Consider the following 12,029-nt stretch of genomic DNA (forward strand, 5'->3'; position numbering starts at 1 on the left):
GCTAAGTTGTTCAACTCAAATGTTGAGCCCAGAAGACTACAATGTGCCTAATCAGAAGAGGTGACGCCCTCTTCCAGTTTGTGTTGGGCATTTCTGGAGCATTGCAGCAGGCCTAGGACTGATGTGGGCATAAGAGCAAGATGCTGAGTTGAAATGGCAAGCGACAAGAAGTTTGGGGGTCAAGCTTTTTTAAATAAATATTTTTATTCTCCATTTTCTTCAGAATTTACACCCACCAACAACCAGTAAACGGTAACGAATACAATGTCAATCCCCTTATTAACAGCAATGATCCCATCCTCCCACCACAATGACCTCATCCTCCCACCACCCCAAACAACGGCCCACCTGACAATATAAGCACCAAATAAAAAACCTCCCAAGGTGGAAAAAAAGAAATAGGAATCAGGAATCGCCTATGGTCACCATTGACATATATAGTCCACCCCCCAACACCCCCTCCCTAATATTCAACACCATCCAATCCCCGAAAGAGTACTGTGAATGACACCCATGAATTGTAGACACCCACCCCAGACTCCTCACCTCCACTTCCTCTTGTAAATTCCTCCCCGCAACTTCGGTTCCTTCCCCCAACTTTTCACCCAGGCTAGATTCACCGAAACCTGTTCCACCAGGCGTCGATGGCTGCAGCCCCTCCCCCCACCTCACTCCCGTTCACTGGCCGGCGTGGAAGCTCCCGCCCGGGTCTCCTTCCCCCTTGTCCGGTCCCAGGAAAACAAAGATGTCCCCTTTAGCACACAACCCCAGCATACACACCCAAGCCCCAAAGAACCATCATTGCAAATGAAAGTCCCAACTCATCCCTTGTCCAAATATATACAGCGTCAACTCATTTAGTACACACACCAACACACAGTGAAAAAATAAAGTTACATGAGTCTACATCGGTACACGACCCGCTCAGTCCCATTTCTCAATTACATATTACATAGAAAATACAGCACTGCCACAGTCCTTCTGCCTTCGCAAACTCCTCCGCCGCCCCAAAATAAAAGTCCTTGGATTTGAAGGTCACCCTCAACTATGCCGCACCGCACCTTGCTGACGTAGTGCCTTCTTCACGCGGCTCGCCAGCTCCACCGTAAAGTCCTGGTATATGCGTATACCAGCTCCAGCCCACTGCACCATGCGCTTCTGCTTTGCCCAGCACAAGACTTTCTCCTTCATGCTATACCTACGGAAACACAGTTACTACTCTTGGTGGCTCACTCGCCTTAGGCCTCCACGACCGATGAGCCCGATCCAGTTCATATCAAGAGGGATCGTCCCCCTCCCCCAATAGCTTTGTCAACATCATGGCAAAATACTCAGTCGGCCTCAGGCCTTCCACCCCTTCGAGCAGACCCACAATCCTCAGATTCTGCCGTCTGGATCTGTTTTCCAGGTCTTCCATTTTGGCTCGCAGACCCTTGTTGGTCTCCCATCACCTTCTGCAACTCCTTCCCCATCAAGGTGAGTTGATCACTGTGCTGCGATAATGCCTTTTCCACTTCCTTCAGCGTCTCACCTTGCCTCCCGCCCACCGACACCGCTAGTCCCAGTTTGGGAGTCATGCTTGTAGGTTGAGTGAAGGCATTCCACAAAGCAGTCAGCCAGTCTGATTTAACTGTTTGGCCAGGTTTGTTTAACTTCCCCTCGATTCGAATATCCATACTGGCATTATAATGAGTGTAAGTAACACAGCAAACTTTCTGATATAACTTGCATAGTTTATGGTTTTGTATTAGTTAGTGGATTTTGTATTAAATAGTGAAATTCAGTTTCAACCAGGTTGCTGTAACCACAGAAAATGTCACGAACGTGCCTCCAGGACAAGAATGTAAACTACTGATTACATGGCGGCGATTTCAGTTTTCTGCAGTAATCAATGGGTGTTGCAATAGGGAAATCTCTTGTGCAGTATGTATGTAGTAGGCCGAAATTGCATGACTGGTCAGGCAAAGTTTATGTTACTTCTATCAACGTATTGTATAAGAGTAGCCATTCATGGTATCCTTCTATCTCAATGTCCCACGTCCGTGTCAAAAGAGAAGCCACACCCAGCACACCACATGATGGAAAATTGGAGCAACAAGCTGAAACAACTTTTCTGACATTTAATAGTTTCAATAAACATTTTAAAATATGTGCCACGTTACTGGTGAATACAGATGAAAGTTTCCACGGTTCAACTGCCAATACAAATCTTACACACCAGAACAAAGATGAGCAGAAATGCACCACATGAAAATGGTTGCATCCACATGCAGCACTGTGGACAGGCTGACAGAGGAGAAAAAGACATTTATGCCGAAAACCAGAACTACCAAGGCCCTGGCTGGAAGTGATATTGGCCGTCTGCTGGACCACTCCAGACAGCACAGAAACTCATTTTCGCTAAACGGAACTCTTATGATGACCCAATTACAATATTTATCATGTGAATACAAAAGGTCTATGCTACGAATATGTCACTACTTCGAGACAATAGAGGTTAACTTTGCAACAGGAAGAACGATAAGCAAAGAGACCATCAAACTCCATAATTGGCTAATAGCTGGTCAGACAAGTATTTTGGAGGACAACTGATCTTGTTTAAATCACCCAAGTTAAGCAGCCTGTTTACTTCTATTAACGAGTTTGTCTTACAAAGAGCAAAGAAAAGTACAGCACAGAAACAGGCCCTTCGGCCCTCCAAGCCTGCGCCGACCATGCTGCCCATCTAAACTAAAATCTTCTACACTTCCATGGTCCGTAACCCTCTATTCCCATCCTATTCACGTATCTAAAACAATAGCACTCAGGCCAAGTGCATGTATATCATGTGCCAACACTAGCAGAACTGAGATTAAAAAAGGGATATTGGAACACGGGTCAGCGACAACCCAGGAATCCCAGAAGATCCCCGAGCTCAGAGGAGAAGATATCCACACTAAATTATCGTAGCCTGGTCAGCCTCGTTCACTAGTGTGGGTAATAAGAGTTGCCTTTGTCATACATTTTCAGGAATTGTGATTAAGCTAGCTCTTCTGAATAAAGTAGAGTTGTACTAAATTCAAGTGTTTTTATTTTGTCTAAGCCAATCGAGCAGGCACATCAATTTTATCCTGCAAGTGGACTAACTTGAAAATTATCCAATATCACACATGCACATCTATTATGTTAACTTTACTTGTGTTATTCATGGAACTGTGCCCATTTGAAACATTGAGGATAAATTGTACTGTCTCACACACTTCTGGTTGGACATAATGTGGAGTTTAATGGCAAATCACTAAAGATCCTAGGGTGCCACGAGCTAGCTGATCGAAACTGTATAAACATTTAAAATGTAGCTGCTGTTGGAAGAACTGTATAAAGCAATCTTATTTGACAATTGAAGTATCATCCAGTGTCAAGAGGGTGCTGCTGGCTGAAACACCAATAGTTGCAGTCTTATTCTGACTAAGATAACATCTTTGCGATCTAGTTTATATAAACATTAGACACTCACTGCATACAGCTGGATCTCTGTCGTCTCATGCTGGCTTGTTTTCTCCGGTTATTGCTCTTAAACCTCCAGACCTGTATTAAAAGGTGAAGTGAAATAAAATGCTCAAAATTAATATTAATGCCACCTTGCATCTCTACTAAAATAGCAGATAGACAACATCTTAAAGATGAGGCCGGCTCCCATTCAGTGTTCTCTCCAAGCTGCAGACTCGTATTGCAACACAACAGTCTATTAAGCACCATGCACTTAGTTGAGACGAAGTGGACTTTTCAGCTCAAGATTGGACCTCACTGCTTTCGTGCCTAGTGGTTTTAAATTAGGAATACTCTGGTTCCTAATGAGAAACGAGATTCCATTCTCTCTTCACCTGTTCCCAGTGTACTTGGTCCATACAGGGACATTGTGTCCCTCTGTCCTTCACCATCCAATTCATGATCTGGGTGGCACAACGTTTAGCATTGCTGCCTCACAGCACCAGGGACCCGGGTTTGATTCCAACCTCGGGTGACTGTCTGTGTGGAGTTTGTGCGTTCTCTCGGTATCTGCGTGGGTTTCCTCCATATACTCCATTTTCCTGCCATAGTCTTAAAGTGTACAGGTTAGGTGGATTAGTCATGCTAAAACTGTCCCTTAAAATGGAGTTACAGGATTAGGATGTGGGATTGGGCCTAGGTTCCCTCCCACATTACTAAAACGTGCAGTTTAGGTGGATTGGTCATGCCAAAATTGCTTTTAAGGTGGGGTTGCAGGATTAAGGCAGGGGATTGGGCCTGAGTGGGATGGTCTTTCAAAGGGTCAGTGCAGATTAGATGGGCTGAATGGCCCCCTTCTGCACTCCCAATTGTGGTGATTCCACAATTGCTAACTACTGTAGCCATGTAAAATGGCCACCATCAAAGGACCATGGGAATTGTGGTCAATTTGGGACACAGACAGGTACACAGCCTCTGTGGATTGTGCAAGAAACCAGACTTGGCTGAAACTTTCATCCATTGAGAATCAATTACCATTTCCCCCAAGACAATAGCATTCGCATTATGGACCATCAACGACAGCAGACTAACCGGCACCACCCCCCCTTATTTGGAAAGGCCTACGTGCCTGGGACAATGATAGCTAGGACCCGCCCAGCCATCGAGGTATCCGCCCCCTAATTGGCTGAGATCAATGAGGGTAATCGAAAACTCCATCGATCCATTGGACCTGGAGTAAGGACCGCCCAAAAGAGACGAAGGATAAAAAGCCCTGCGCACTAGAGATCAGTCTCTTTTGGGACCGCCTGTGCGCGACCAACTGTAGCAGAACAACCAAGTTCAAGGACCCGTGATCATTTCCTGAAGGATGAACCCAACAACTTCCAAACGACCACGTGGATAAAGGCCGCGTCTCGCACAGTGCCAGCCACTCAAAGTTAAGTAAAGGTCATCTTAGTTGTTAGGTGTAGTTTAGTATGGAGCCACATGTATGATTGCATAGAGATACAAGTCTTGTGTTATTAATAAACTGTGTTTTTGAGCTAACATACTGTTGTGCAGTCATTTGGTCAATATAAGAAACAGCTTGTGGAACACAAAGTGTAAAAAGGCAACACCACTAAAATCATAGAGACACTTTACCTCTTCCAGACTATACTTGTTGACATGAAGAAACTCCTCACTATTCTTAGCTGCTTTCGGACATGGATGACAATGTGGGGAGGGGGAGAAAGAGTCCTAGTAAGCCTTCTCTGAACTGCATGCAACTATACTCCTTCATTAAGCAGGCCAAAACTGCGCACAGGACTCTTACCAATGCACTGTACAGTTGTAGCAGGATTTTCCTAGTTTTATATTCCATCTCACTTTGCCATCCAAATACTTACATAAGAACTAGAAGCAGGAGTAGGTCATCTGGCCCCTCGAGCCTGCTCCACCATTCAATGAGATCATGGCTGATCTTTTATGGACTCAGCTCCACTTTCCGGCCCGAACACCATAACTCTTAATCCCTTTATTCTTCAAAAAACTATCTTTATCTTAAAAACATTTAATGAAGGAGCCTCAACTGCTTCACTGGGCAAGGAATTCCATAGATTCACAACCCTTTGGGTGAAGAAGTTCCTCCTAAACTCAGTCCTAAATCTATTTCCCCTTATTTTGAGGCTATGCGCTATAGTTCTGCTTTCACCCGCCAGTGGAAACAACCTGCCCGCATCTATCCTATCTATTCCCTTCATAATTTTATATGTTTCTATAAGATCCCCCCTCATCCTTCTAAATTCCAACGAGTACAGTCCCAGTCTACTCAACCTCTCCTCGTAATCCAACCCCTTCAGCTCTGGGATTAACCTAGTGAATCTCCTCTGCACATCCTCCAGCACCAGTACTTCCTTTCTCAAGTAAGGAGACCAAAACTGAACACAATACTCCAGGTGTGGCCTCACTAACACCTTATACAATTGCAGCAGAACCTCCCTCGTCTTAAACTCCATCCCTCTAGCAATGAAGGACAAAATTCCATTTGCCTTCTTAATCACCTGTTAACCAACTTTGTGACTCATGCACTAGCACACCCAGGTCTCTCTGAACAGCAGCATGTTTTAATATTTTATTTAAATAATAATCCCTTTTGCTGTTATTCCTACCGAAATGGATAACCTCACATTTGTCAACATTGTATTCCATCTGCCAGACCCTAGCCCATTCACTTAGCCTATCCAAATCCCTCTGCAGACTTCCAGTATCCTCTGCACTTTTTGCTTTACCACTTATCTTAGTGTCGACCGCAAACTTGGACACATTGCCCTTGGTCCCCAACTCCAAATCATCTATCATTGTGATTGATGTACAAGTACACGGATTCCACTGTACCCCAGCATTCTACCTTCCTAATTACTTAGTGAATCCACATGCTATCATTGTGATTCATGTACAAGTACATCCAGATTGCTCTGTACCACAGCATTCTAGTCTATCCATTTAAATAATATTCTGCTTTACTATTCTTTTTGTCAAAGTGGACAACCTCACATTATATTTATATTTTCACTGCTCGACAACTTAAAGGGCAATGTCAAGAGCAACATCAACCACTCTACCATTGCCTTCTTTGATCTGACCAAGGTTTTTGACTCAGTCAATCGAGAAATGCTCTCGAAGACCCTGTAAAAGGCAAGTTGACCAGAGAAATTAATCAACATCCTCCACTTCTAAATTGCTGGCTTTGAAAGCAGACCAAGGCAGGCCAGCAGCACGGTTCAATTCCTGTACCAGCCTCCCCGAACAGGCGCCGGAATGTGGAGACTAGGGGCTTTTCACAGTAACTTCATTTGAAGCCTACTTGTGACAATAAGCGATTTTCATTTCATTAATTTCATGACAAGATGTTGGTGACAGTCTTCTCTGACAGAAATAAGATGCCATCATCCCCATCTTCATTGCCACCATCCTTCAACTTGTCAAGAAGGAGCTTTCCAGTGGAGTGGACATCATCAGGATGGACGGAAACAAGAAAACCACACAAACAGTGTGTGGAACTTCAGTATGCAGATGATATCGCCATCTCCAAGCCATTCTTGACACCTTCCCAGCATACCGAAGAATCGGTCTCAGCCTCAAGTCCTTTAACAACCGCCCCAGGGCAAGGCCCGGTCTCTCCCTCCATCAAAACCAACAGAGTAACCTTGCCAGACATGGAATATTTCCCGTACCTGGGGAACCACCTCTCATCCAAAGCTGACATTGATGGGGAGATCCAACGTCGTATCCAATCCACGAGCACCTCCTCCGGACGTTAAAAGATGACATTCATACGGACACCAAAATCCTCATGCACAAGGCAGTTATTGTCCCAACTCTCCTATACGGCTCAGAAACTTGGGACTAAGTACACGCCACCACAAGGCTCTGGAGAGACACTATCAATGCTGTACGATACGGATTCTCCACATCAGCTGGGAGAACAGGCGTACTAACATTAGTGTCCTGAAGGAGACAAGAGCACCAGCATCGAGGCAATGATCAGAAATCAACTCTACTGGGCAGAACGTGCGCTTAGGATGTCAGAGCCCCAACTGCCAAAGCAAATCTTCTTCACCCAGCTCAAGGAAGGCTCCCAAACAAGAAGCACTTCAAAGACACCCTGAAAGCCTACTGCAAGAAATGCAACATGGACATCAACACCTGTAGACCGTTGTTCAGAAGAGACCTACTTGAAGGAACCTTTTGTTTATTTATAAATTTAGAGTACCAATCCACCTACCCTGCACATCTTTTTGGGTTGTGGGAGTGAGACCCATGCAGATGCATGAGAATGTGCAAACTCCACCACATGGACAGTAACATGGATCGAACTCGGGTCCTCGGAGCCATGAGGCACGGTTCTCTGAGGACACCAAACAAGACGGGGGCCTGGAAAAGGCACCAGAGAAAGAAATAGTGATCCAAGAGTCCAAGGAGCAATCCCATCTCATGGAAACACACGACAAGTGTGCGGTCAAAGATACGGTTCTAGGATCGGGCTCATCAGCCATGCAAAGATCCACAGAACCCATGACCAGTAATCGGAGTTTCTTACGTGGATAATCGTACTTGTTAGCAAATGATTGTCGAAGGCTCATCAACCATCCCACAAAAACTTCTGCAGACAGCAAAATCTACCAGTTTCCTAAACCTAGAAGAACCAGTTCAGCCACCACCCACCCTTGCTGAACTGCACTGTCAACAATCCTCCAAATTGTAAATTCCGACCCTCGTTTAAGAATCTTACTCAAATATTAATGGTCCCCATCCAGAACTTTGCATTCTTCTGTATGCAGCTTTTGTTTATAATAGTCCTGTGGATGACCTCAAGTGTTTTGTCACATTAAAAGTACTTTACAAAATACATTGCTGCAGATTGGCTACTTGGGGAGAGGGGGTTATCCTGACAAGAGGATGCATGAACTGGATCGATACCTTCTGTAGTTTAGAATATGAGATGCCATTGAAATATACAAGGCTCTGAAGTGGCTTAATAGGACAAGGGAAAACACAAAAAACATGGGAACCAAGTCTCAGGATTCATAGAATTTCCAGTGCAGAAGGAGGCCATTCGGCCCAGCCCTTGGAAAGAAAACCCTACTTAAGCCCACACCTCCAACCCACCCTCGTAAGCCCAGCTAACGTTTTGGACACCAAGGGCAATTTAGTATGACCAATCAACCTAATGCACATGTCTGTGGAAAGAAACAGAGCACCCGGAGGAAACCACGCAGAAACAAGGAGAACGTGCAGACTCCGCAGTGATAACCAACAGTGCTAACCACTGAGCCACCCTCATTTAACAATGCCTTAGACTCGACATGTATGCTCAAGCCGTCAGGAGTCGCGTCAATGCCAGATTCATCAGTCGCATTCACAAGACAGCCCCGAACGTCACCCAAGCACAATGCAATGCCATCCGCGCTCTCATGACCAACCACAGCATCGTCATCAAACCAGCAGACAAAGGGGGGGGCCACTGTCGTACTGAACAGAACGGACTACTGCAAAGAAGTATACCGACAACTGAACAACCAAGAACACTACAGACAGTTACCCGCAGATCCGACAAAGGAACACATCCGCCAACTTAACAGACTGATCAAGACCTTGGATCCAGATCTTCAGAGCACCCTACGTGCTCTCATCCCACGTACTCCCCGCATTGGAGATCTCTACTGCCTCCCGAAAATACATAAGGCCAACACACCAGGCCGCCCTATCGTTTCAGGCAATGGGACCCTGTGTGAGAACCTCTCTGGCTACATAGAGGGCATCTTGAAACCCATCGTACAAGGTACACCCAGCTTCTGTCGCGACACGACGGACTTCCTACAGAAACTCAGCACCCATGGACCAGTTGAACCAGGAACATTCCTCGTCACAATGGACGTCTCGGCACTCTACACCAGCATCCCCCATGACGACGGCATTGCTGCAACAGCCTCAGTACTCAACACCGACAACTGCCAATCTCCAGGCGCAATTCTGCAACTCATCCGCTTCATTCTGGATCACAACGTCTTCACCTTCGACAACAAGTTCTTCATCCAGACGCACGGAACAGCCATGGGGACCAAATTCGCACCCCAATACGCCAACATCTTCATGCACAAGTTTGAACAGGACCTACTCACCGCACAGGACCTTCAACCGATGTTATACACCAGATACATAGATGACATTTTTTTCCTTTGGACCCACGGCGAAGAATCACTGAAACGACTACACGATGACATTAATAAGTTCCATCCAACCATCAGACTCACCATGGACTACTCTCCAAAATCAGTTGCATTCTTGGACACACTCGTCTCCATCAAGGACGGTCACCTCAGCACTTCGCTTTACTGCAAACCTACGGATAACCTCACGATGCTCCACTTCTCCAGCTTCCACCCTAAACACATTAAAGAAGCCATCCCCTATGGACAAGCGCTCCGTATACACAGGATCTGCTCAGACGAGGAGGAGCGTAACAGACATCTACAGACGTTGAAAGATGCCCTCGTACGAACGGGATATGGCACTCGACTCATCGATCGACAGTTCCAACGCGCCACAGCGAAAAACCGGACCGACCTCCTCAGAAGACAAACATGGGACACAACCGACAGAATACCCTTCGTCGTCCAGTATTTCCCCGGAGCGGAGAAACTACGTCATCTTCTTCACAGCCGTCAACACGTCATTGATGACGATGAACACCTTGCCAAGGTCATCCCCACACCCCCACTACTTGCCTTCAAACAACCGCGCAACCTCAAACGAACCATTGTTTGCAGCAAACTACCCAGTCTTCAGGAGTGACCACGACACCACACAACCCTGTCATGGCAATCTCTGCACGACGTGCCAGATCATCGACATGGATACCACTATTACACGGGAGAACACCACCCACCAGGTACGCGGTACATACTCGTGCGACTCGGCCAACGTTGTCTACCTCATACGCTGCAGGAAAGGATGTCCCGAAGCGTGGTACATTGGCGAGACCATGCAGACGCTGCGACAACGAATGAACGGACATCGCGCAACAATCACCAGGCAGGAATGTTCCCTTCCAGTCGGGGAACACTTCAGCAGTCAAGGGCATTCAGCCTCTGATCTCCGGGTAAGCGTTCTCCAAGGCGGCCTTCAGGACCCGCGACAACACAGAATCGCCGAGCAGAAACTTATAGCCAAGTTCCGCACACATGAGTGCGGCCTCAACCGGGACCTGGGATTCATGTCGCATTACATTCATCCCCCACCGTCTGGCCTGCAAAATCCTACCAACTGTCCTGGCTTGGTACAATTCACACCTCTTTAACCTGGGGTTACCCCATCTCTGGATCTGTAAAGATTTAATCACCTGCTAATGCTCGCATTCCAAGCATTGTTTGGCATCTTTGAATTTGTCTATATATGTGTTTCTGGAACAGACCTCTTCATTCACCCGAGGAAGGAGCAGCGCTCCAAAAGCTAGTGACATTGAAACAAACCTGTTGGACTTTAACCTGGTGTTGTAAGACTTTGTACTGTGCTCACCCCAGTCCAATGCCGGCATCTCTACATCATGACCCTCATTTAAGTTGGAGAATAGAAATTCCTTGGTTGTCAATCTTTGGAATTCTCTGCCCAGAGGGTCAAGGACTCTCCACTGTTGTGAATATTTAGGTCCAAAATGGGCAAACTACTGGTCTTTCAGGGAGTCAAGGGGTTTTCGGGAGCTGCCAGGAAAGTGCGGTTGAGGCAGAAGATCAGCCACAATTATAAGTGACACAGCAGGCTTAAGGGGCGGACTCGTGCTTCTATTCCTTATAGCATTAGGTATTGTGCCTTTAGTTGGCGATGTCTCACGTTCAAGAATTTGTTTCGTAATCCCCTCCGCATCCATTTTTTTTGCACAATTGCTTACCTCTGCTTTGGACAGCATTTGATTTCTCTGAGCACAAGGGACCTAGGACACTTGCCTCTGCTAATACTGCTTTGGAACAGCATTTGATTTCTCTCAAAGCACAAAGGGACCTGGGACACATTTTCCAACATTAAATCAAGCAAAATACTACTACAGTTCAAGAGTGTCTTACAAGGATAACCCAGTCAGCAGCAAGTACACTATCTTCCTCCTGATGGAATTACTCGCACCAAATAGTAAAAATTGTGTATTTTCTTGGTAAAGGTTTCCGGATTGTTAATGGTATTTCATGCAGGGACACAAACTGCTTTTGGGCTGAATTTCCCAGGAGATACCATACTGCAGGAAAGGATGGAGCTCTTTAGAAAAGGCTTTGTGGGGGGGGGGGGGGGGGGGGGGGTTAAAATATCTGAAAAGGATTTGGATACCAAGAGTCTCTTTATTGTTGCTCCTCCCCACACGTGGAAAGAATCCCGTCTCGTTTCTGGTCGGTTGGTGCAAATTATCAAGAAGACCCCCAAAAAACACACACAGCAAAAAAATACCCGCATCATCACGTACGGGAGGAGATCGTTGGAACTTCAGTGGCGACCCCCGTCGACATGTACCCCCCTCCCAATTTCTTTTTAAA

The 12,029-nt window shown here is 46.1% G+C and overlaps 1 protein-coding gene and 1 pseudogene across 2 annotated transcripts in view; one reads left to right on the plus strand and one right to left on the minus strand.

The window, feature by feature from the left end:
* Positions 1–12,029, minus strand: part of gpcpd1 (glycerophosphocholine phosphodiesterase 1) — a 93,724-nt gene that overhangs the window by 81,214 nt on the left and 481 nt on the right. For both annotated transcript variants that reach the window (XM_072505955.1, XM_072505945.1), the window contains exon 2: positions 3,497–3,567. The gene's annotated coding sequence lies outside the window, so the exon portion shown is untranslated. The remainder of the gene's footprint in view (positions 1–3,496; positions 3,568–12,029) is intronic.
* Positions 1–12,029, plus strand: part of LOC140420392 (mitochondrial ribonuclease P catalytic subunit-like) — a 44,718-nt pseudogene that overhangs the window by 224 nt on the left and 32,465 nt on the right.

This window comes from Scyliorhinus torazame, chromosome 1 (assembly GCF_047496885.1).
Source record: "Scyliorhinus torazame isolate Kashiwa2021f chromosome 1, sScyTor2.1, whole genome shotgun sequence".
Taxonomy (NCBI): Eukaryota; Metazoa; Chordata; class Chondrichthyes; order Carcharhiniformes; family Scyliorhinidae; genus Scyliorhinus; species Scyliorhinus torazame.